Source organism: Tenrec ecaudatus, chromosome 9 (genome assembly GCF_050624435.1).
Source record: "Tenrec ecaudatus isolate mTenEca1 chromosome 9, mTenEca1.hap1, whole genome shotgun sequence".
Taxonomy (NCBI): Eukaryota; Metazoa; Chordata; class Mammalia; order Afrosoricida; family Tenrecidae; genus Tenrec; species Tenrec ecaudatus.
This window is the reverse complement of record NC_134538.1, coordinates 152,084,635-152,111,755: the sequence shown is the minus strand read 5'-3', so window position 1 is coordinate 152,111,755 and position 27,121 is coordinate 152,084,635. Positions and strand designations below refer to the sequence as shown.

Here is a 27,121-nt window from a genome sequence, read left to right as displayed (position 1 = left end):
TGGTCATCAATCTTCCACTGGGTAGAGGTGTGAATGCTGGGCCCAAAGGATGTGCTCTGTGCCAGCTCTTTTATCTTGGTGGTACTGAGGTCACTCTGACCTCTTATGTTAACGGTGATTGACTCAAGATGAAGTCTCATGTTGGAGATTGTGTCCTGCCTCAGAACATAGCTGTTATAAATTGGATCACTGCTATGGAGTTGATGCCAACTTGTAGCGACCCTAAGGGACAGGGTAAAAGTGCCCTTGTGCGTTTCCAAAGCTGTAACTTATGACAGGAGTAAAAAGCCCTGTCTTTCTCCCAAGAAGCAGCTGGTGGATTCGAACTGCTGACCTTTCAGTTAGCAGCCCTATCGTAACCACTATGCCACCCAGGGCTCCTTCTTATAGAAATGTCTGACTCCCCCTACAATAGCCTGCCTCTCAATACCATTTTCCCTGCTGTCATGTGATCAGTCAGCTCCCTCTTTTCTCAGGAACCTGCCTTCCATGACCTTTGCTGCCCAGGCTTGCTGGCTGGACACCTGAGTGCTCCTGGTAGGTCTTTCTAAGAAGGTTCTCTCTCTGGTGCTGGGTTTCCCATCGCCTTGCTTCCCACCCATTCTTGTTTGTGCTTTAATCTCTTTCGGGGAACACATCCTCCAGTGGCTTCCTGAGTAGATTCAGGAGAGGTGATAGTGTTTATGTCCTTCTGTGCCTGAAGATGTCTTTGCTTGACCTTTCCCATTGATAGTTTGCCTGGATGTAGATTGAACCTAGTTGTCCTTCAGATGTTGTGTTCCAATTTCCAATAATGCTGTTGTTAAATTCAATGTCATCTTGATTCCTGATATTTTGGACGTAACTTTGAAACAAATCTATGAGAGGCTTAACATTAATTTCTGACACTTTTTCTAGACCAAACATTTTCTTTCCAAATTCAGAGCGGATAGAATTAATTTATCGTACATACTCAAGTATAAGCTGACCCAAAATTTTCGGGCTGGCTTATGCTCGAGTATATCGCTATATCAATTTTACAATGATGTCCTTTTTTCACATTGATAGCTTGGGACTCTTGCCACCTAGAGACTTGTGTCTCAGGGGTTTCTTATCTTATTTCTTTGATAGTTTTCGCCTCAGGCCTGCCTTTGTTCTCTCTTGCATCAATTAGTCAGCTGTTGAATATCTTCATTTGATCTTCTAATTTTCCAATAATTTCCCCCAGTACTTACCTGCTTGTCTTTTTTCCTTTTCTTTTTTCCCCACTGCTTGTCTTCTTGTCATATGCTTTGGGTTGGGGAGCAGGGGTGTTCTTAAATTCTTTCTTCTGGTCCTTCAATTGACAAGACAATTACTTTTTCTTTAGTATTTTTAATTTTAAGACTTTTTAATCTGATTATCATCTTCTGGGATCCTAATCTTTTTCCACATATGAAATATTTTCAAAGAATACCAATTCTATTTATTTTTTGAAAAATAAATGCTATCAACCTTGATCCTATTTCTCCTCCTCCTTTTCTTCTTTCTCTTTTTCTATGTATTACCATATATATGCATTTTAATGACTTTCATATTGGGGATTTGCTTAAATGTCAAGAGAAACTTGGTTGTCATTTTTAAAAACACGCTATTAAAAAGCACATTGAAATTCCATTTGTGAGATTGGCTGGTTGGCTTCCTTGTGGGTTAGTGGGGAAGTAAGCCCCTTCTTGGCTTTCCCTGAGGGCTTCACAGTCACCTGTGCCTCTGCGGCTTTTCGTGGGGACACTCGGACATTTACTTCCTGTGGGTCCAGGGTGGTGGAGAAAGGCGAAGGTCCTGGGGATAATGCTGGTTTCCAGTGTTCTGGTCGCCGAGCGTGGGGCTCGCTGAGCTTGGGCTCTCTCTGTTCCTCTAACACATCCTCTTTGAACCCAGTGACTTCGTGGAGTTGCCGTTCCTGAGCCTGGAGTTCCCTTCCCTTTGTGTCCCCTTGATACAGAGTAGGTGAGGGGCCAACCCTGAGTGACCTGGCTGCTCAGGATGAATAGAAGCCCTGAGAGATTTTCATTGTTGCTTATATAGACTTTTTTCTTTCAATATTTTACTTAATAAAGAATAAAAGCAGGTGGCAAGCTGGATGGTTATTCCTTGTAAATAAAACACTAGTGTGTCTTTCATGAAGGTTTACAAGCCAGGTAGAGTCCCATTCAACAATTTCTACACAAGCTGCTGCGTGGCATTAGCTGCATGCTTCACAGTGTGTGAACATCCTGTTCTTTCCATTCTGGTGGTCCCATTTCTGTCCATCTAGTCTCCCTGACCCCTACACTGGCAACTGCATTTTAAAGTACTAGTTGGCCATCTGGTTTCCCGTATATAGACTTTCAATCAACCTCCCCCATTTTTAGCTTCCTGTGAAATTCCATCTCTTCACGTCCCTATCAGTAAGTGACCAACGCGGCAGGCTTCGTCTGTTTTGCGACACCACTTCAATGCCGTCATTTGCTTCAATGTTTTATGATCAGGTGATAGATGTGCCTCGGTTTCATGGACTACGAAAATTACACTTTGTTTCTCATTTGTTTTTGTTGGCTTTTGGGTGGTTGCTGAGGAGAAACGGGGGGCAGACCACTTTTTACCGCCTCACCTTTGGAAATCTCTAGCCCACATTTTTATTCTGATAAACGTTATCAAATTGCTCTCCACAACTTTGTAGCAAATGGCATACAAGTGTTTTTTTAATGGCACTCAGAAGACCCCAAACAAACAAACAAGCAAAAAACGTATTGTTGAGAATGGGGGGGGGGGGTTCAGAGCAGAGATCCCAACCCCATCTGTAGACAATGGGAGATCCCCCTCACAGAAGGGATGAATCAACCCAGGCACAGTATAGCACCAATGAAACACACGGTACTCCTCTGGTTCCTTGAGGCTCCCTCATCCCCTACTATCATGACCCCAGGCCTGCCTTCTACTTCAGGTTATACCAGAGCATGTGCACGGGTACAGATAAGAGTTCACAGCACCACGGGACCCAGGTCAGATAAACCCCTCAGGAACAGGAATGGGAGCAGTGATAACAGGGTGCAGGCAGAGGGAGGAGGAGGAGAGGGGGCGGGAACTGATCACAATGATTGACCCATAATCCCCCTACCCAGAGGGATGAACAACAAAAATGTGGGTGAAGGGAAACAGCGGTAGGTGTAAAATATGAAAACAATAATAATGTATAATTTATCAAGGGCTCACGAGGGTGGGGGGAGGGAGGGGTAAAAGAGGAGCTAAAACCAAGGGCTCAAATAGAAAGTAAATGTTTAGAAAATAATGATGACAACATATGTACAAATATGCTTGACACAACGGATGTATGGAATGTTATAAGACCTGTAAGAGCCTCCAATACAATGATTAAAAAGGAAATGGTGCGTTTCCCAAGTCTTCACCAGTATCTTGACCTGGGCCGAACTTTGAGAAAAATGGAGATGACATGATTTTAACTCTGTGTGTGTGTGTGTGGGGGGGGCATCCTTTGCACTATGTCAGGACTCTTTTCATAAATTTCATCATGTCTGCACATTACATGTGCAGGTACGTGATTTCTATGAACAAATTATTTTTGGAAAGTACAGTCTATCTTTGGTAAAGATCCTTAGTGGGCTTTATTCCTCCTACACCTAGTAATTCAGGAAACACATTTCCTTGCAATTTGGAGTTAAATGTCTATTCACCTTCCTCTGGAGACTATCTCAATGGTCTCCCATTTCTGACAACATCTGTGGAATTTTATGTCAGAAATTTAAGGAGCATGGTTCTGAATATAGGAAAGGGCCCGGGGAAGTAGATTCTGAAGAACTCTGGATCCTTGGTCATTATCCCCCATGTACCCTCTGTGAGTTTCCTCCAGGGAGGTCAGTAGAGGCAAAGGCGAGACAGTGGGAGACCCATCCCACATAGTACTTTCTTCTCAAGTTCCTGGCTTCTTCGCTCATAGATTCACACAGTCTGTGTCCGCTAAGCTCTTCAAGGTGCCCTGTAATCTCTTTGACAGTGAACATTTCATAAATATCACATCAGCTCAGCTAACAGGCACCATTCTGAAGAGGAAATTTGGGCACAGAAAGTAACCCAAGCCCCCGGGCTGCAGTCACTGAGGGTTGGGAAAAGAGCTGTTTAGAAGAAAAAGATTTGGGGAATAAGTTAGGGATTGGATTTTCTGGTTCTAAGTCTCCTCCATTGCGGGTCCTTGTTTGTCTAGGAATAGAGAGATAAAGTACTGAAGACATGAAGGGGGGCTATCGAAGGGAGCTGCCATCTTCTGGAATACACCAAACTGTGAAAGGAAGACCAGATTTCTTCCCCAGTAGTGACTCCCCCATCCCCATTTTAACTTTCTAGGGCAGTGGTTCTCAACCTTCCTAATGCTACAACCTTTCAAACAGTTAGTTGCTCATGTGGTGGTGACCCCCCAACCATAAAACTATTTTCGATGTTACTTCATCACTGTAATTTTGCTACTGTTGGGAATCAGGCGACCCCTGTGAAAGGGTCATTCAACCCCCAAAGAGGTCACGACCCACAGCTTGAGAACCTCTGTGCTAGGGTCTAAGGACACCAGTGACATTCACTTTGTTGAACATCCAGCACCAGCACCATTGTCCCATCACCCCAAACAGAAACTCTGGGAAGCCCTTGTGGTGGTGTGGTCACACGCTGGGCTGTGATCTGAAGTTTGAAACAAGCAGACACTCTTCAGGAGAAAGACGGGTCTTTCTACTCCCGTAAAGAGTTACAGTCTCAGAAACCCACAGGGGCAGTTCTACCCCGTCCTCTAGGGTCACTATGAGTCAGCTTTGACTTGATGGCAGCGAGTTTTGAGCTTGAACCAGAAAGTCAGTACCTCTTTAGCAATCCATCCCGATTCCTTGCTACCCCAGAGTCCCTGCCAACCACTAATAAATGATCATCTTTATGCGTTTATCTAGCCTAGAGATTTCATAAGAAGTTACATCGTTCACGGCTTTTCCTTTTGTGACTGACTTATTTCACTCAGGCTGCATCTTTGTCATATCAAGATTTCATTGCTCTTTATGACCGAGTGTTTTATTATATCTATCTACACTCTGTTGTTTATGTATCCATCTGACTATTGACATTTAACGACAACTTTTATACCTAATTTCCAATACCTGGCTTATACTTGTGGGTCAGGTTAGTGTTTTGGCTTGAATTGTGTCCTTAGGAAATTGGTGTTGAATTCCTGGCCCGTGTTCCTGTGATCATGTTTGGAAATAGGGTTGCCTTCTGTTATGTGAGGGAGCCCTGAGAGTGTCGTGGTTACTCATTGGGCTGCTCATGGCAAGGTCAGCAGTTCAAAACCACCAGCCTCTCCATGGAGGAGACGGGGCTCTCTAACCCCACGAAGAGCTACAGTCTCAGAAACCCAGAGGGGCAGTTCTAGCCTGTCCTATAGGGTTGCTAAGAGTTGGCATCGACTTGATGGCAGTGAGTTTCGGTGGTGGTGGTTCTCCTTGCTGTTGTGTAATGGAATTGATGCCATGCAGGGCGGGTGCTAAGCCTTATGGCTTTTGAGTTCTGAAGAGAGTAGACTAGATCGACTCAGGGGAAGACAGATGCCCTGGGGGGCTTGTCTACAAGGCAAGGCAAGGCCCTAGGTGTAGACTGTTCACTTCCTGAATTGTGAGACCGTAAGCCTTTGTCCTTTAAAGCAACCAGCTTGCAGGGTCTGTGTCCCAGCGGCACTCGGCGACGGAGGCAGCTGGGAAGTCATCTCAGCAGAGCAGAGAGGATACAAGAGAGGACAAAGGTTCCGATGCGGTGTGGCAGGGCAGCGACCCAGGCTTCATGACACCCTCTCTGCCATTTTAATTTTTTTAGCTTTAAGAACCAAAACAGTTCTATTCAGAACAGCTTTTTAAAAACTTTAACCAACAGAAATGTATTTTCTCACGGTTTGAGAAGCTGTTGCTGCTGGAGCTTATCTTCAAAGGGGGATGTTCCTGAAGAAGAATTTCAAGAGTTGTTTCATGCTCTGGAAAATTAACAAAAGACTCTCTCAGGCTGGCTGCATTTCAAAGTGATTTAGGGCCCTGCATCTACTTCATTGCTTCCCCTCCCTGACAGGCAAAATGGAAACGAAGAAGAGGAGACCCAGCCACGCACTCGGCCCGGAGTCTTCTGGGGGTGGCCTAGATACGGGTGCATGCATTGCGTTTCTATCAGACTTTTAAACATGATCCACCCCCACCTCCATGCATGCCTAACACCTGTGGGCCTCCAAGGCCTCCCCGTTCTTCTCCCTCCTTTAAGAGAAACCCGACAACTTCATCAATAAGGGATGGCTGTTGTCATTTGACAAGAGAACAAGACGCTGACAGACGAAGCCCACAATAGCTTCCATCAATCAAGCACTTTGGGAAATCAGAAATGACAATGAGGCCCACTCCATTCAATAACCCATGGAGCTGGGAATTAATCAGAAATCTGGTGTTGTTGAAAATAAATGAGTTTTTAATAAATTAGATTGGAGAATTACTTACAAGCCGTGGATTATGGGCTTGTGCAGAAGCCGCATCTAATTCATTGAGAGATCGGCAGGAGTCAACGACTGCCCAAGCGGACAGGAAAGGTGTGGCTCCTTCTCAGAGATGGCTCAAGAGCAAGCCAACGCCCTCCCTTCTCGGTGGTCCTCACGTTGGCTGGCCCTCTCGGTACTCTAGACCCCCACCTTCTCTGAGTTGACTTTCACACCCAACAGAGGACAATTTGTTCTGCTTAGGCTTCTACCTCCTCCATCTGCTCGTCAACTCAGACGTGGATTCCCCGCAGTTCAGAGTCAATGATGACACTCGATTTTACAATTTAATTAATCTGTTTAGTTTGTTTGGGAGATATTCGGTGAAGGATCTATGATGGGGAAGAAGACCTGGCTCACTAGACCCTCACCACCTATTAGATTTCATTCAAGGCAATACATCCATGTCTGCTATGCGTGAGATGCTATGCTAGGTCTTCGGAATCAAAATGGTCAAAACTCTCTCGGGCACTCTCCCAAGGTGCTTAGAGGCTTTGGAGGAAGATGCATCCAAATACAGAATACAAAACCAGGTGTCCTACAAGCTCAGAGGAAAACAAATTGCCCTGATAACCCAACAGTGGAGACACAGCTGTCGACCAACAAGTTGGTGATTCAAATGCATGCTGCAATGCCGTGGGAGCAAGTCCTGACCATCTGCTACTGTCAAGGGTAGGGAACCCTATGGGGACACTTGACTGTCACATGGGGTCACTTTGAGTCGCTAATTGACTCAACGCCACTTGACTTCAACAACAACATAACATGCTGGAGGAGAGGCAGGAAATGTTAGCATGGGATATTTGGGAAGACTTCCTAGAGAAGGAGGAATTTGAAGTAGATGCCGGGCAACTTATCAAATGCCACAGTTGAGAGAAGAGTGAATGGCATTCCAGGTTGATGAGACAGGAAGAGCAAAGGCTAGGATGGAGCCTTGAAATGGAAAATTATGAAGCGTTCACACAATCATCCAGCAAGCACCGGCATCTATTATCATCGCTACACATCTTTCAGGGACAGGGTGAGGGTGAGGCAGGGATACTATAGTAGGGTCCTGGTGGTCTAGTGGTTACAAGTTGGGCTGCTAACTGCCAGGTCAGCAGTTGGAGACCACCAGCCTTGCTCCAGGGGAAAGACGGGGCCTTCTACTCTTGGAAAAAGCTACAGTCTCAGAAACTCACAAGGGCCACTTCTACCTGTCCTAGAGGGACGATACGAGTTGACATCGACTCACGTTGGGTTTTTGCTTTTGAGGGTTTGAAGGACCATGCCATATATAAGTCCACTTAAAATGTATGACTTTCCTCTTGTGTAATATAGTTTTCATAAATGTGCTATACAGAACATATTTTTGGTAGCTTGGTTTGTTTCTCCCTTAATATATCTTGAAGATATGGTGCCCATGCTGCAGAATCATCACTTTTTTATTGCTGTATTGCATACATATGGAGAGACAATAATTTTAAAAGAAATTTTGAGTTATGAATATTTAGATGGTAGAAAATGACCTTAAGCATTTTTTTCTCTTGGAAAAATCATCAGCCCAAAAGCCATTACTGTGTTGTAGTTTTTCTTTCTTTCTTTTTTTTTTTTATGGAAGCTATGCTAAATTGGAGACTGGGTACATTTAATTAATCAGTCAATCATTAATTAATCAATCTGCATGTATTAGAACTTTTTTTTATCTCAGTCTTGTCAGAAAAGAGTGCAATACAGTAATTGAGAAGAGTTTTATAAAGGCACTATTTATAAACATCTGGGAAGACATTAGGGAAACCAACAAGGGATGGGACAGCAAAATTATGGGCTAATTAAGAGCAGAGATCTGTCACCTTCGGCCAAACTGGCCAGGAGAGGGTGGGATAGGTTTATTGCTCAAACCTGGCCATAGGAACATGTGAGATTAATAAGGTCACAGTTTGATTGGCAGGCAAAGAGATACATGACTCGGAAAACCCATCCCCCCTTACTCTCTGGTGACCAGACCAGCATGCATCTGTTTTAGCTAGTTCTCTGCCTCAATGCGTGAGCTACACTACCTATGGGACAGCCAGCCCATGGACTATGTTGCTAGAGCTTGAAGTTCCTTAGAGACCTACTTCACCATGCTGCTGGTGTGTCCATTGCTTGAGCTTGAGGCTGGTGGGTCCTGTCTTCTTTCATTGCTTGAGTCGATATCCCATCTGGGCCTGCTTCACTAAGCTCCAATATATTAACTGCTCCATAGAGTGAGTTGAACTGAGCCCTCTGCACTGCTGTGTGGACTAATTAGTTGTTATATTCCTTTGTGCTCGCTCTATCTATCTATCTATCTATCTATCTATCTATCTATCTATCTATCGATCTATCTATCTACATATAATCATAAGCTCCCTGGTTTTGTTTTTCTAAAGAGCTCTGTCTGACACAGAGAAGGAGACTATGAGAATCTGACTCAAGTAGCTATACATAGAGAGGCAACCAACTCACCATGAGCAGACAAAGAGCAACCACGGTGAATGAACACCTGGACTTCGCTCCCCTGTTGCCTTTTTCAATCTCTTCCTGGGCCCACCATTGGCAAAGCCATTTAGCAGCCAAAGGACAGGAACCTAGCTGACTTAGGCAACAGAGGTCAGCCTCCTGGGGCCCAAGGCAGGCTAGAGTAGGTACCGAGAGAATCTGCAGGAGTCCTCAGAAAACCTCTAGTTCAAGGTTTCCTGAGGAATTACTGAAATTTTTTATGTTCAAAATGATATTGGAAAATGTGGCACCTTCATTGAGACTGTCAGGATGAGATCTGTTAGAGTAAACCAGCCTCTAACAATATCACTGGGGTGGGGGTGGGGTTGTCTGTAGGCGCAATTGTATGGCTATAATGTAGAAAGGTTATAGCAAAAGGAATCAGATGCATTTTCATGGTAGCATGCTCACTTCCTAGATGGCCATGATCTCAGCAGCCAGGTCCGAGCAGAGAGCAGCAGGAGGAGAGAGGGGAGAAGAGACTATTTCTGACCACGGCCTATATATACTTAGGGGTGTGCAAGCTCCCCTGATTCCAGGTAGCCACATATGTCACAGGAAGGGGTTGTACAATAGGCATAAGCCGCACAGGGAGGAGATGAGCTGGGGTGTACACGTAATAGGAAGGGCGGGACTAGGGGTACACATGTGACAAGATGGGTGGATCCTAGATTCAAGATGGCAGCCTAACCTTGGTCATCCTTGAGTTGGCTGGACCTATTCTGAACTCTCCTTCAAGAAAGCTGCCCACTATCCTTATCAGCAGGGAGTGGGTCCTCCTTAGGGTGGGACAGACTATACAGTCGTATTGCTCTAGATGGCTGATGACCCTCAGGGAGGTTACCTCTAAGCAGCTTGTATTGACCTCCAAGTGTACAGTCATTTACCATGTGCTACAAGCAGTATCCTTGGTTTGACATATATTTGGGGGAGACAACCTGGGGAAAAACCCTTCGGCACCCCATGAGGATCTGTCAGAAAAAGGAAGGAAATATTGTGAGAGTCAAAAACCGTCTACAAGATACTTGATTAGAACTCACCCTCTCCCTGGTCCCCGACCTCCCCGCAATCAGGCCTTCTCAATCTGTAGCTCTCTACTTGACCTTCTTCCTCAGCACAGACTGAGACTGAGATTGACGGCTGGCCATCATTTCGCGACACCCAACTTAAATGCTAATTGAAACATACGACTGTCCAAAACTTACCCAACTCCAACAACCGCAAGTTGTCTCTTTCCTCCTTCCCTGGCTCCTGAGCTTCTTCTCCGACTTTATTATAATCTGTCTTCATGTATTAAGTTTCTTCCTCACGTGGGCAGATCCTTGGAACCAAGAGTGTGGGCTGTGTGGGCTCGGGACAAGCAGAGCTTGTCGACCTCCCCCTGGGGAGAAATCGCACTTTGTTGCAAGAGCACATCTGCTCAAGGGGAAGCAACTTCGTGTGGACCACCTTATTTTCTTCCCAAACCAGCCATCTTTGGAGCCGTTTCTCGACTGTCTTGGATGCGATTGGAGGACAGAGATCATGCTTATCTCTCTCGATAGGTCTCCTGGAGGCCCATCTTCTGAGGCAAGAACTTCGCACTCCGTAGGCGTCCAGTGGCTACTGTTTATGTTTTTCCTCTCGCTGTGAATCGTGTCTGGAGTAAACCCCGGCTTAGCTTGGGCACCATCAATGCTTCCTAGAGGAACCTCCGTGTGGGAACGAAGTTTGGAACTGTGATATTAAAGACGGATGCCTGTGGCGCCAGGACTCCCAGCTGGGAAAATTGCTTTCAGTTCAGCCAGCGTTTTAAACTGCTTTTTTTCTTCTCCCAGCTGACATGAATATTCAAAGGAAGAAAGGCCACGAGGACCCTGTTGTGGCTCGGTGATTAGGCATTAACAAACAATCACACTCAAACAGACGGAGCCTTGAAGTGCCTCTGGGATCAAGGAAAGGTACTAAACTCCATTGGCACAGCACTTAGGCGGGGCTGAAAAAAAAAGACACAGTTACTCTGTTTCCCGAAAATAAGACAGCGTCTTATATTAATTTTTGCTCCCAAAGATGCGCTAGGTCTTATTTTCAGGGGATATCTTGTTTTTCCATGATGAAGAACAGTATACATTTATTATTATTTATATGGTACACATTTATTATTTTTTTATGGTACACATTTATTGTTGAACAACAAAAAAGGAAATTTATTACCTGTATACGGTACGGTAGAAGTTGTCATCACAAACCAGCATAACCAGACAAACTGTGAATCCTACATTATCAAGAATTTCTTGTTACTACCATTATTTCCATGTGCAACAATCTATGGTACATTTACTCATAATCTATGGTAATTTACTCGCACTTCCTGTCTGCTCTGGCTGCACTGTGGCCAACAGTGAGCTGCGCGGCTGCACCTGCCGCTACGGTCCAGAGTTACGGCAGCTTTGGGGGGCCGCGTTATCAGGGAGGCCTTATGTTTGGGGGATACCTTATATTTCAGCGAGAGGCAAAATTGTAAGTAGGTCTTATTTGGGGGGATGTCTTACTTTTGGGGAAACACGGTAGAACTTTCCCTTTGTGGGTCTTTCCCGCCCTCATTTCAAAGAGGCATGTCAGCCCTGGGGGCTGCTCTCCTCAAGACCAGCAGTTCAAAACCCACCAGTGGTTCTGCGGGAGGAAGATGAGACTTTTTACTCCCGTGAAGAGTTACCCTCTTGGAAACCCACAAGGGCAGTTCTAACCTGTGCTGCAGGGTTGGTAGGAGTCAGAATCCACTGGTTGGTAAGGAGTGAGTTCTTTGTAAGTCGGAGGGCTTACTGAAGAATTAAGCTGAAATCACAGGCAGACCATTGACTTATGGGTTCTGCCACCACTGCTTTGGGGGAACGGAAAGCCTCAGAGGAAGAAAGCCGTCTCAGAGGAGAGTTGGCTCAGCCCTGCGTGGCAACACTGCCGCCCCAGGAGCCATTAGACAGGATGCCGGGCAATTTGGAGAAGTCACTTTTAACCATGTGATTATTAGCTATCTGATGAATTGATTGGCTGAGGAGACAGATCTTTATTTTCATCATAGACATAACATCCTTTACAGATAACTGCTCAATTTATTCTTGACGCTAACATTACCAACCAGCATCTGTCCATTGATATTGGAAAATATTTCCTTATACCTTAAAGGTTTGCTTAATTGTAGATGAGGTCTCTCCTGGTACCTAGGATTTGCCAACACTGGGGAGCCTGCCAAAGTCGCTTGGAGTTGTGATGCTTGGCTCCTCAAGGGTTCCGGGGAGCCTGGTGATAGGAATGCAGGTACCCTGTCACCTTCCACGTGGGAAGCCTGGGTTCAGTTCGGCCAACGGACCTCAGGCATCCAGCAACCGTTGACGGAGATGTGCATGTTGCCAGCAAGCTGATCAGTCTCAGCCGAGCTTCCATAGTAAGATGTGATAGCAAGAGAAACCTGTTGACCTGCTTCTAAAAACGGCCAGTGAAACCTGATGGCTCCACCAGCAGCTGATCCTGGGGAGGTGGTCCTGACCTGGGCGGCACTTTGCTTTTTGTGTGCGTGAGTCAGGGAGCCACCAGAAGGAGGCCAACTCCCTAGGAGCTAACAGCCCTGGGTTTAGGAAGGCACTCGTGGCCAGCGGCACAGCTGGCTTCTGCACCTGGTCTAACACATCTGCATGCCTATCTGCAATGGGGTCTCCATTGGCCCCTGGCCTTCTGAGCCAGTTTGAGTCGTGCAGAATCCCCCGGGGTTCTCTCCCCATCCAGAGCAAAGAAGCGGGAAGACAATAAAATACACAAGGAGACAACTCGTATGCTTATACTGCTTCCCAGGGATCTGAAGCCACTTCCTCTCCCGTCCTTTTGACAAACAAACAGAACCAGTAGGTACCCGGCCCCGAGTACATTTGTGGGACCAAGCCTACCTCTACTGCGGGTTGCACAGAGCAGATAAACACGGAGTTAAATAAAATGTCAGCCTCTAATTTTTACTGCCCCGAGGCAAAGCAGAGATCTCCAAGGCTGATACCTGGATAATATCCTCCGTGGACAAACACACACAAAGCACGGAGATCCCTTATCTCTCCCTCTGCTAAAGATCTATTCTCCCCGTTCCCGGTCACTGGGTGCAGCCGATTCATCCTCCCTCCTATCTCCCCGCCCTCATCACTCGCCACAATTGGTACATGAGAGATAGTGGTTGTGGATGGTACAGAGCTGGAACTGGGCTCTACAGGTGGCTCTTAGGCAGAACACCCCCAGGCTCGCTCCCCCTCCTCCCGCCCCGAGAAGCCACATCTCAAAGCCATCCTGGCCAAATGCTTCAGCTCGGCACCACTTCAGAATGACCCTTTTATGGATCTCTCTTTCATTTTCCTTAGCTTGGCTCAACTCAGAAGCAATCGCCCGTTTCCCTCCGGGCACCCCAGTTTGCAGTGCTAGCTCCCAGGCAGCGGAGGTTATTGATTGGTTATTTGCAATCAATTGGGCAAGGTCCATTGGACCATGAGAAGGTCATAGGACCAGTTTATATGGCTGTGGTTACTTTTACATTCAAACATGATTCTACCTTCGTGGATGGACAGAGTGGACGGGTGTCTGGGTATCCTTTATGGACGCTCCCAGCAGGCGGTAGGGAACTTCTAGAATGAAGGTGAGTGTCGGCAGGTGGGGCATGTCTCTAGATTGTATGTTGTTATTGTTGTCAGGTGCTACCGAGTCCGTTCCGGCTCCTAGCAGTCCTGCCGTGTACAACAGAACGAAGCCCCGCCCAGGCCTGTGCCATCTGGTAACGGTTGCTCTGTGTGCGCCCCGTGTGGCAGTCACGTGGCAATCCACTTTGTTCAGGGGCCTTGCTGGCTGCCCTCTGCTTTCCCAAGGGCAATGCCCCTTGCCAGGGACTAGTTATTTTTGATGAAATGTCCAGAGTATGTGAGAGGAATGCCGTCCTCACTTCTAAGGAGCATTCCGACTGTACTTCTTCCAGGACAGAGTTGGTCATTCTTCTGGTAGCCTGTGGTCCTTTCCAGACTTGGTGCCAACCCGTAATTCAAACATCCCCTTTCTTCTTCCTCTCCCTTACGTGTGGCCCAGCTTTCTCAGGCGTACAAGGCAACTAAAAATACTCCTGCTTGGATCAGGTGCTCCTCAGCCCTCATGGGGGCATTTTTGCTCTTGAACCTGAAAGCGGTCTTTGTAGCAGGTTTGCCCAGTGTGCCCTTCGCTGTCCTGACTGGTTTCCATGAATATTGATTATGGAACCAAATACACTGAACTCCTTGACAACGCCAATGCTTTCTCCATTTCGCATCATATTTATTGGTCCAGTTGGGAGGGTGTTTGTTTCCTTCATGTTGAGATGTAACCCATTCTGAAGGCTGTAGTCTTTGCTCTTCATCAGTAAGTGCTTCAAGTTCTTTCTGCTTCAGGGGCAGGCATATTAAAGATTGTTCACGAGACTGCCTCCTTGTTCTCCATACAGTTCAGGTCCTTGGTTGCTTTGCTCAGCATTCAGATTGGTGAAAAGACCCAACCCTGACAAGCACCTTCCTGACTTTAAACCGTGCAGATTTCCCTCTTTCTGTTTACATGGCTGCCTCGTGGTCCGTGGACGTGTTTTCCATGAGCACAATGAAGGGTTCTGAAATTCCCGATGTTATCCATAGTTTGTTATGAGTCCCTTAGTGAAATGTTTTTTCATAGTGAATTTTTTAAATGACTAGCTTGTATGAAGGCTACTTTTTCAGAAAGCAAGGTGAGAAAATGAAGCGTCGTGTCTCTTTGAATGGTTAGATTTCCTGATCCTCGAAGAGAGAGAGAGGAGAGAGGGCGAGAAGGAGAAAAGGAGGCGGGGGCTGGGGGGAGAGAGAGGGAGGGAGTTGGTGAATATATCATATCTTGCTCAGGGGTCAGTAAACATGTGTTTGGTAAAGGGCCAGGCAGTAATGTCTCAGGATTTGGAGGCCATATGGTCTCTGCTATGGCCACTTAGCTCAGCTGTGGCAGCACGCAGGTAGCCACGGGTCATACATAAATGATTGTGCACGTGTTCCAATGAAACGCATTATAAACACAGGTGGTGGGCCAGGTCTGGGGCTGGCAAGATCTCACCTGCACTGTCACTGGTAGAGCTGGCTCGAGCAGGTTTCTGTTACCATCCACCAAGAGACCCGTGACTGGGTCAGGAAGGGAGGGATGTAGAGCAGCGGTTCTCAACCTTCCTAATGTCGTGACCCTTTAATACAGTTCCTCATGTTATGGTGACCACCACCCCCCAACCATAAAATTTCTGTTTTGCTACTTTGTAACTGTAATTTTGCTACTGTTATGAATTGGGCGACCCCTGTGAAAGGGTCTTCAGCCCCTAAAGGGGTCGCGACACCCAGGTTGAGAACCGCTGGTGTAGAAGGTGAGCTTGGTGAGAATATGGAAGCTTGCAGATTAATGGACATTGTCAACTTAGCACTGGGCCTGTGACTTAATCGGCAAGTCACGGCATCGGTCTCCTGACTATTGGGGATTGAGTTCATTGTCTTTAAGAAAGTGATTTCCTGATTCCTCTTCCCAGTTTTTTTTTCTTCACCCCCTGCCTGGGCAGAGTGGACTTCCTCAGCGCTATATTGATTCAGAGGATAAAGTTTTAGAGCTTTCCCATAGGGAGTGCCTGCAATCCGAGGGGAGGGTCTGATGTCTTGATTATCAACGACGACCGAGTTGACTTCAATGACCAGAGATATGTGTGTCAGAGTGAAACTGCGGTACAAAAACAATGATGTCCATTTATGGAGTTTGAATGATGTTCAATATATATTTTCAGAAAGAACATATTTTACTTAGTTGTTGGGAACACACACCAATTCAACAGCTTTGCTGTGTGGCTTCCAGTGACGTGGGTGACATTTTTCAAAGGTGTGAACATTCTTATTCCTTTTCTGAAGTGTCCATTCCCTGTGGACATAGAACTCACTTAAAGCTTTCCTGTGCTCTTGTCCATTTTATCCCAAGCAGATGGTTCTTGAAAGAGCCCAATGCTGAAGGCAGCCATCCTTTACCCTTAGGCTTGCGCAGTCGCTTGGTTGTAAGAAGACATCAGAGGATACTTTGGGTTTAAGGTTTGAAAATTATCTCAGAGCATTAGTTTCAGGAGTTCATCCAGCCTTGATGGCTCCAGAAAGTCTGGAGTCTGGGACAACTTTAAAATCTGTTCTGAATTTCCCACCTTTTGATCAGGATTCTCCTGTTGAGCTTCGATCATAATGTTCAATAATGATGACTGGACACCATCCAGTTCTTCTGGCCTCATGGCAGAGGAGGTCATTGTTCAAGACGGCCATGCGCCATAAATTCCAATTCCTCCTCTTATTCCATTCTGTTTCCTTTTCTGCTCAAGGTAAATAGAGATACATTGCCGAGGGCTTTCAATGGCTGAGGTTTCAGAAGTATATTTTGCCAGGCTTTTTTTCTAAGGTGCCTCCGGTGGGCTCAAATGTCCAATATTTTGGTTAGCAGCTGAGTGTGTTAGGTGTTTGTACCACCACAACTCCGGGAACTCTTGAATCTCTCCCCAAATTGCCATGAATTCTCTGATCTTAAGAGAAATCTGGAGGATTCCCAAACTACTGTGAGACAAAATTGGTAGTTACACAATCTGTTGTCAACTTGAGACTATTACGAGGGAATGGGGTGGAGTCTAGCCTGTCAATCAGGTTGCAGCTTGATGACGGCACTTGGAGGTGATAAGGAGAAAAATAGCTCACTGGATGTGGGGCACACACTCAATCCCTGCGAGACATTCCTGCCGACAAGACACATGGAGCTACGCTAGAACCCTGGAGCTGGAGGAGTCATGTGGAGACTCCTGCCAGCATTGAGGTATTTGCACTGCCACTGGATCCACAAGACTGTCGACCTACTGGCCTGTAATCTTCCTGAATTCAGTGTCATTGCATGCGTTTCGTGAGTCTGAAGAGGAATTTATAGATTGGTATCAGACATAGGGGCTAATATTGGACGTAAGGACTTGATCTGGAGTTGGCTGGGATGTTCTCTCAATATTCAATTGCTCTTTTACATGAAACTCTTTCTTGTCCACATATGAGTGTCTAGGAGTTTGTTTCTCTAGTGACCCTGACTAACACAGACTCTTTGTGTTAGCTCTGATTCTGTCCACTCTCTGCTCCAAAGATGCTCATTGGGTTTGAGTTCTGAAAACTTTCAAAGTTCCTGTGGCTATAAGGAATGTTTCTTGGTCCCCTTCACAAATGGAAGAGAAGCCTGTAGAATTCTGGCATCAAGTTCTCCTATCATTCATTATAGTGTTTCCGAAAAGCCTTATATAAAAAATCTATAGTTCGAAGAGTAAAGACAATCAAACTCAAAGGAAGTCATTGACCATTATTCTGATTAAAGGTAACCGTTGTTAATCCAGCCAAGTTGCACTGGGTAAACCTGCTGCCCAAGACCTCTTTCCTAATTGCCATTAAGTCCATGCCAACTCATAGTGCCTCCTAGGACAGGGCAGAGCTGCCCTTAGCTGCCCTGGTGAGTTTGCGAGATTACTGTAGCTCTTTATGGAAGCAGAAAGCCCCATCTTTCTCCTTGGGAGTGGCTGGTGCTTTTGAACTGCTGACTTTGTGGATCACAGCCCAAAGCCTAAGAATGATGCCACCGGGGCTTCAAGAACTCTCTAGATTGCTGAAATTGGATACATTTTACCCAATTCCAGGCATAAGCGGTGTAAATTGCTTGCTCTTCCTATCCAGCTGCATTAGCAATTGAAGAAGATCTCTTTACAGGCTGTGGCCCATCCCCCAGTGGACTGGAGTCACCACTCTCATTCCAACAGCTCTGTCCTTTGTCAGCTCCCCTGTCCCCTATTCGCGGGAGTTTTCCGACCACCCAGTGTGGTGGGTGAACGCTGGCTCTCAGGTGTGTGCGACATAGATGCTCACCCTCGATGCTCGGATGCCCTCCGCCAGCCGGCCTGCCCATTAGATCACTTTCTCTAAATAACAAGCACCGAGGGCCCAGGCCAACGTGGGTGTGACTGGGCTGGTGTCGATTTAAATGCTACAATGCATTACAAAGTACTCCCTGTCACCCCAGGCTGTGTTTGCTTCCATCATGGCTTAGGTTGATGGGATGCAACCTAACAGGCTACAGCAAGCTGGGAGATGTAGAATGCAGCGAGACGTGCCCTGCCTGCCAAGCAGTGTGCTCTCCGTGGGAGCAGCACAGCACTGCAGCGAGCGCTGCTCGCCCGACCCTGCATCGAGCTGTCAGTGGTCGGGAGGGGAGCTGGCTTGCTTAGCTAATGGGCTCTCTCAACACCTTAGCAACAAGGGCACAGTTCTAAGTCGCATTGTACCCGATTCGATCAGCAATTGCGTTCCAAGGAAGCAGCCTATCGGTCTCAGCCGACCGCCACCGTGGGGGAGGCACGGGCCTGGCATCGAACACCTGCAGCTGGACACACGGCGTGCTTCAGATCCGGACATTGGCCTCCAACGTGGGCAAGCTCCTGTGAAGGCAGCCTCCCGCACAGCCCCTGTGTGCATCGACCAGGTTTTCATTTCCCTGTAAATATACCAGGTCGCTCACACCAGGGAGCCTGCCCTGGGCTACTCTTTGCCAACAAGTCACCTTTTTGTGGACTGCTTCACCTACCAGGTGTCCACCAGGTGTCCAAGGTGCAGAGATAAGGCGTAATGGTGACTCGTTGAGCGCTGCGATCCAAAAGGGCAGCGAATGGAAAGTACCAGCCACAGACCCGTGTCCTATAGGACTGCCAGTAGTGACCTGATGGCAGTGAGTTTCAGTATCATTGAGACGCTAGCAGTGTCTCCTAGGATGCTGTTTCTGGGGAGAGTGGTTCTTCAGGCTGAGATGTGGCTGCAACTCAGAAGCCACCCTATAAGGTAGAGCCACTCCATGAGATCTCCAAGACTCTAACTTTACAAAAGCAGATGGCCACCTCGCCACCCTACAGAGCAGCTGGTGGGTTCGAACTGCTGACCTTTGGGTGAGCAGTCAAGGGCTCAGTCACTGCATCTCCCAGGCATCTCTGCTCTAGACCAGGGGTTATGAAAACCACTTGAAGCGGTACCAGGAGCTGTGTATATGCTAGGAGTCTGAATCAATCTGCAGGGTACAAAATGGACCCGGTAAGAATTCGATTGCTGGTAAGCCTTAGTAATAAGACTGCGTGAGCACCTTCTATGTGCTAGGCAGAGTGCAGGCACTGAGGGAGAAGGTAAATCATCACCCCTGTCCACAGTCCCTAGGTTGGCAGGTCCTCGAGACGACAGGCAGTCCATACCTCCACCTCAAGTGGCTTTAGCACGGAAGGCTGGCTCCTTTGTTGATGACTTGGCTTTCTGTGCTTTCGCCTGGAATAATAGGGAGAAACACTACAATTTGTGCAGGGCATAGACGTGGGCTGTGTTGGGACAGGGGGGCCACTCTGCAGCTCTAAACAAGGGAATCCAATCAATATCTACATTTAGAATCACCTGTTTCAGCATCTAGAACAGCAAAATGCGTTAAGCTTAGTTGAAATGCCTCATTCTGCCATCGTGGGATTTTCTTTCTTTCTTCTTTGTCTGCACTCAGAAAAGATGGAACATAGCTCATTTCTATTCTTAAAAAAAAAACAACATCAACTTTCTCATAATTTTAAAAGACTTTATTCATGTATTATGCAGACTCGTAGCTCAGTTGAAAAATCTGTTTACTCTCACCTCACACGTAGATGCGATTTTCCAACTGAAGGAGCCCCAGTGGGGCTGTCAGGGACTCACAGGATGGCTAGCCACGAGGTCGCCAGTTCAAGACCACTAACTGCTTCTCAGGAGAGAGATGAGGCTGTCTGTTCCACAGCCTCAGGAGGATTTACAGCCTCAGAGACCCTGTCTGGGTTTGTTTTGAGTTGGCATTGACTGGAGGCCAGTGGGCTTTGTGCTTCCAACTCAAATTGCTTGTGCTTATTTCCAGAACTTCTTAAACGTATCCATGCCCAATCTGGGGCAAATATACTGGCTGGAATGAAGTCTTCACTGGGGCCTTCCAGTTGGATTCGACTAAGCGGTATTGAGGCCATCCAATTTCAAATAACCTCCTGGTCTGTCTCTAACCTGGGGCCTAACACCTGTCTTCCCAATATTTCCTCTTTCAAGATTCTCTCTCTTTCCAAGTCATTTGTGCATGGGTACCACACATCAGACTTGTTATTGCAAATATTTGTTTCCGTTAATTAGCCATGCCCCTCTGATGGATGCTGGCTGCATGTCTCCATTGTAACCATGTGGTCGCGCCAGCCCCAGGGTGATGCACAGCCCAGCAACATCTCTTAATGATCCTCTTAATTACACAGTTGGGGTAGCCATTCTGTCTAAAAAATCTGCTTCGTAATTATGAAATCACCAGCCCAGCCAGCCGTGTGGACTCATCAATCCTGGGCATGCAGCGCGTCCTTCAAATGTGGGCTGTCTTCTCTCCAAAAGACGTTGAAGCTGGGCAGAAGGGAATATGGCTGCCTCAGTAATAAACCACACTGCCTCTCTCTGCCCAGGGCTGCCCCACCGCTGGGCTGCCGCCTTTGCCCCCCTCCACCCTCCCTTCTACAATGGAGGTGAAGCCACCAGGGAGGCCGACCCCTCTTTCAAACCCATCGGCAACAAAGTCTGCCGTACTCTTGGCAGAAGCTAGAAAAGCGGTGAAGGGTCCTCGGGGTGACTGGGCTGCTTGCTCAGGTGCAGGGACGGTTGAAACAGCCACTTCCCTCTCCACCGCTGTATCATCAGAATCCACGTGTGTCCGGCCCTTGTGTGGTGAGCCTTACATCGTGACCATTTGCCTGCTTGTTGGCCACCTCCATTATGCTGGCAATCTTGGCACCCACCTTCACACTGTGCCTAGCCCAGAGAAAGACACGATGGAGCTTTGCCATTAGCTGGTGGGAAATGGCCAATGTTCCATGTCCCAAGCCCTCATAACTTTACAGGAAGAAAGGCCTGGCGACCTACTTCTGAAAAGCAGCCCATGCAAACATCCTGGAGCACAACAGAGCATTGTCCAGTGTGCTTGCACGGCCGTGTCCCGAGGGGGTGGTTGCTCCCTGGAGAGGGACCTCATGTTTGGTGAAGTCGGGGGCCAGGGAGGGCAAGAGAGAGCTGGTTGAGATGGATGCATGCCAACCTGTGTGATCCAAAGGTAGCTAATAATAAGATCCAAACCTGGAATGGGGGATGGTACTGGTTCCCAGTTCCTAAATACCTGGATTTCAGAAAGCTCTGGATGGCACTGGTAGCTCAAGTTCATTTACAGGGTTACTACGTGAGAAGAGCCTCTGGTGACTCCTCAGTACACATTGGCTACAAATGACAGTTACCCTCAACGCAGACGGGGAGCAGTGTACAGGGGATTTGCGCAGCTGCACTCAGGCTGGAATGTGACATCGTGTAATAGGATCTCCTAACGGGCCAAGGCGAACTTCTAATCGACTCTGCTTGCTCTTGGATTGAGTTCTCTATTGGCATTGAATGGCCATTGTGGAGGGTTCATGGTTGGTCGCCTATGCCAGAGGTTCTCAACCTTCCTAACGCCGCGACCCTTTCAGACAGTTCCTCATGTGGTGGTGACCACCCCCCAACCATGACATTATTTCTGTTGCTACTTCATCACTGTCATTTGCTACTCTTAGGAATCATCGTGTAAATATCTGATATGCAGGGTGTATTTTCATTCTTACAAATTGAACCTAATCAAAACATAGTAATTAGTCACAAAAACAATATGTAATCATATATTGTGAGCTATTTATTTCTAATGACAAATAAATGAAATGTTGTCTTGAAGCATGGTGTAGCATGGGTAACAGTCTTCATGGCGGGTAATTGTATGTGGGCGTATCTGCATGTAGGCGGACCTGCCTGGATATGGATAGAGGAGCAGTGTCTCAGTTCCTGAAACCATCAGAAATATGTGTTTTCTGAGGGTCTTAGGTGACCCCTGTGAAAGGGGGTCGCGACCCACAGGTTGAGAACTGCTGGTCTATGCCCTCGTCTTGTATAGCTAACTGTGCAGGGAAACTGGGATTGATGGAAATACGAAGATTATAATGGGATTGACGGTGACCTGGGGACACCCACGGACGAAGCGGGAGGGGAAATGGGGAATGAACGTCAATGTCTAAAACAGAAGCTATAAACTCGACTGTGATGCTGACTGCGAGGCCCTTCTTGATATGATCGAATCATTGAATTATATGATAGGTATAGATCAACAAAAACCTATAGCTACGATGATAGACTTGCACATGCTGGCGATCGTGTGGGTGAGGCAGGACCCGTCAACATCTTGTTCTGCTGTGTGTAAGGTTGCCCTGAGGTGGAGTCAACCAGACTCCGTCTACCCATCCAGCTTCCTACCTATCCACCTATCACATCTTTCCCGTTCATCTTGGTGTAATCTGTCCCGATTACCAACATGCACATGAAGAAATCTTGAGACCCAGCAAACATAGACTTATGGTGGGTGGCTTGGTAAACTAGCTCCTTCCTGATGACATGATGTCACCGCTTGACCGTGTGGTGGGCGTTTCAAGTGGCCTCGTGTCCTCTGTCTGTCTTTCCTTAGGACTCCAGGGCGTTAGCATCGTCCACTCATGGCAAAACTATTGCGGGTCCAAGAGTCCTTTGGCAGCTGATGGTCGTTAGAGCCGAGGCATGGCAGATCCTAATGTCTTGTGCCTTCTTCCTCACCTCTTCTTATAGAAATCCTGTCCTCTGGAGTAGTCAGGGTTGGCAGGAGGCTTCATTCTGATGAGGGAGACCTGATGGGAGTTAAGCAGGAAGTCCCACCCTACATTTCGGGTGGCACTGAAAGGTGGCACAGTCCCTTGGGAGGACAGTCTGGCGGGTTCGTACAAAGCCAAGCACAGTCCTGCCATACGACCCAACCATTGTGCCCCTAAATACTTACCCAATTGACCTGAAAACTTATGTCTGCATGCAAGTGTTTATAGCAGCTTCATTTGTCAGTACCCAGACCCGGAAGCAGCCAAGATGTCCTTCCAGAGGTGAGTGGACAAACGAATGGTCATCCCGGTCACACAATGTCTCATTGCTAAGTGAGGAAAAGAATCGTGCAGTCACTGAAAATAAGACGGGATGGAGGGGAGTCCAATGCATCTTGACAAGTCTCCAAGGCTGCGTGACCTGAAGGCATTGCTGGAGACCCCCTAGCACTCACACAGTAGACAGGCCCGTGCAAGAAGCAGTAACGCCCGAGAGGCACGGCTGTCCAGAGCCATCGCTTCCAGGAGACAAGAGGGACAATGCTGACTCAAAAGCAGAGATGAGTGGGCAGCAGGGGGAGAACAGGCCAACAAAGCAAAATGAGACCCCGTGGAGGAAATGGGGGTGCTGGTGCAGAGCGGGGAATGCCCCGATGCCACGGGGCACTCTCTGTGGGAAACGACTTGTCTCCATCAACGTTGACCAAAAAGTGCAACAGAAAGGTTATAACGAGAGAGCCGGAGATGAGACCCGAGGCCGAACGCCGGATCTGACAAGATGGCCGGGCTGCCCCGCAGGATTATCAAGGAAACCCAGCGTTTGCTGGCAGAACCAGTTCCTGGCATTAAAGCAGAACCAGATGAGAGCAACGCCCGTTATTTTCATGTGGTCATTGCTGGCCCCCAGGATTCCCCCTTTGAGGGAGGGACTTTTAAACTTGAACTATTCCTTCCAGAAGAATACCCAATGGCAGCTCCTAAAGTACGTTTCATGACCAAAATTTATCACCCTAATGTAGACAAGTTGGGAAGAATATGTTTAGATATTTTGAAAGATAAGTGGTCCCCAGCACTGCAGATCCGCACAGTTCTGCTGTCGACCCAGGCTTTGTTAAGTGCTCCCAATCCAGATGATCCATTAGCAAATGATGTAGCTGAGCAGTGGAAGACCAACGAAGCCCAAGCCATAGAAACAGCTAGAGCATGGACTAGACTATATGCCATGAATAATATTTAAGTCGATCTGATCATCAAGTGTGCATCACTTCTCCTGTTCTGCCAAGACTTCTTCCTTGTTTTGTTTGCATTTAATGGACACAGTCTTAGAACCATTACTGAATAAAAGCCCAGACATCTTCAGTCTTTTGGTGATTAAATGCACATTCGCAAATCTGTGTTGTCCTGATTCACTGTTGTAAAGCATGAGCAGAGGCTAGAAGTATCATCTGGATTGTTGTTAACTGTGGAAAAGCAGTGGCCCCTCTGCTTTTACCCATTTCCTCCCCCATCATGGTCTAAGTATAAAGCACTGTGAATGAAGGTAGTTGTCAGGGTTAGCTGCAGGGGTGTGGATGTTTTTCTTTATTTTTTTATTTTGAGGTGGGAGAGGTAGTTTTAAATTTATGGGCTCCTTTCCCCCCCTTTCCGGTGATCTAATTGCATTGGTTAAAAGCAGCTAACCAGTTGTTCTTTAGAATATACCCTCTAGCCAAGTCTAACTTTATTTAGACACTGTAGTTGGACAAGCTGGATTATTTGAACCAAAATGGGAACATTAAACATCACAGCCCTCACTAATACCATTGTGACTTTGCAGTCAAGTGTGGACTCCTCACTTCAAAAAAAGGCTTGTGACCATTTTGTATGGCTTGTCTGGAAACTTCTGTAAATCTTATGTTTTAGTAAAATATTTTTTGTTATTCTAAAAAAAAAAAAAGAAGAAAGGTTATAACGAGAAAGTGCATGGAAAGGCTGTGGGATTTCTGTTACGTGACTTTCTGGAAAAGGCAAAGCCAGAGGGTCGGCTCAACGGTCGGTGACTTCTAAGGGTTCAGGGGAGAGAAGGGGTGACGATGGGTAAGGCACAGGAGGCTCTTAGGGTGGCAAAAGTATCCTGCTGGGCCCTGGGGCTGCAGTAGAGACGCTCTCGGCTACTAACCACAACACCGGGGGTTCCAGCCTGCCGTGACTCCATGGGAGAAACACTAGGCGACTGCAATAGTGAAGATTACCGGTTAGTAAACCAGGAGAACCTGATAGGCCAGTGCCACTCTGCTCCACGGGGTCATTGGGAGTCAAAGTTGACAACAACAACAAGATGATTCTGTGTTATGTTGTAACACATACAAAACCAGTAGAACTTTACAGCACAAAAGAAGAGCGTTTCCGGTATGCTAATTATGAAAGCATCCTCATTTAGGAGTTCTGGGGTACCCCAGTAGAGATACAGGTGGTGACATGAGAATGCTACAAGTGTAGACACTAACCTCACTACCTGAGTAGGGGCAGGTCTGGAGTCTGTCGGAAAGGAGCTGCACTAAGTAAGCGCTGTATGCTAGTTATCAAGTTGACAGCCGTAGGGGTCTGGGTGAACTGCCTGACACTGCTACTCCTATTGGGGTAGTTACGTCATCTGGTGTCAACTTGCGGAGTGGTGCGGAGTCTAGCCTGAAAATCAGGTCACAGCCTGATGACCTCATTTGGAGGCATGAAGGAGATAAATAGCTCCCTGAAAGACAGCCTCCCTGCTTCTTTTCCCTGTGAGATATTCCTGTTGACAAGCCACGTGGAGCCACACTGATGGAGCCAGCGTCCTGGAGCTGGAAGAGCCACGTGGAGACCTATGTCAGCACTGAGATGCTTCCACCACCACTGGATCCACAAGACTTTCCACCCACTGACTTGTGATCTTCCTGCATTCAGCATTATTGCATGGCTGCATGAGTCTAAAAATGAATTTATGGACTAGTATTGGACATACGGGCTAATATTGGACTGATGGACTTGATCTGGACTGGGCTGGGATGTTTTCTTGATATACAATTAGTCTTTGATGTAAAGCTCTTTCTTATACACGCACGAGTGTCTATGAATTTGTTTCTCTAGTCTCCCTAGACTAACACGCGAAAATGAATGATTAGGTGAAAGAATGGTAGATGGTGGATGCCAGGTTTGGGAAGGAATTCCCAGATAAGCTAAGCATGATCCATGTGGTGTGAGTGAGAACAGGGGTCGGCAAACTGCGACTCCTGGACCATCTGTGGCTCTTTGGGCATGTACATGTGGCTCTGAAGTAAACAATTAAAACAAAGCTATCATAGTTTCATTTAAAAGATACTAGTCAGATCATTGTGATTTCATTTGTTTGTAAAAATATATTTATGGCTCTGCTCCAGCTCCATGGATCCAGCCACCAATTCTGCTGCCAGGTGACTCACACTATGGCCAACAGCGAGCACATCTCATTGGCATGCTTGCCATCGGACTTGATGGCGATGACGTGAGGGCTGGAGGGGGGCATCATCAAGTGCTCTGAGCAGAAGGGGTTTGGTCTGGTGGCTATGAAGTTCATGAAGGCCTCCGAGGAACACCTGACACAGTGATGCCTGGACCTGAAAGACTGCCTGCTCTTTCCTGGGCTGGTGAAGCACATGAACTCAGGACCAATTGTGACCATGGTCTGGGAGGGACTGAATGTGGTAAATGCTGAGGGAGACCAACTCAGCGGCTTCTAAGCCAGGCACCATCCGAGGGGACTTCTGTGTCCAAGTTGGCAGCAACGTCCTTCATGGCAGTGACGTGGTCAAAAGCGCCAAGAAGGAAATCAGCCTCTGCTTTAAGCCAGAGGAATTGATGAACTACAGGTCTCGTGGCTATGACCGGATCTACAGGAAGAGAGGGACAAAGCAGTCCCATCCCTGTGCACCTGTTGGCACTGCCTGTGCTGTGTACAGCTCTTCTGCCAGGTCTGGAAGCAGTAGGGTTGATGTTCTGTCTCCTTACAAAGCACCCTGATCAATAAAATAGTTTTATATATATATATATATATATATATATATATATATATATATATATATATATATATATATATATATATATATATATGGCTCTCAAATAAATTTTCAATTATTGTGAAGGACAGGATTGGTTCTTCCACCTCAAACATTTGCCGACCCTTGGGGTATCCCTAAAGACATCAGTCTGAACCCATGCTTAGCTGAACATAGACATAGGGGCTGTGCTCAGGAGTACCTATAGATATGAGTTGGAGTGTGTAT

At 47.0% G+C, this 27,121-nt stretch overlaps 1 pseudogene; it reads left to right on the top strand.

Moving 5' to 3' along the window:
* The first annotated feature begins 23,584 nt into the window (after positions 1-23,584).
* Positions 23,585-24,343, top strand: LOC142456583 (ubiquitin-conjugating enzyme E2 N pseudogene; annotated as a pseudogene).
* The last annotated feature ends 2,778 nt before the right edge of the window (positions 24,344-27,121 follow it).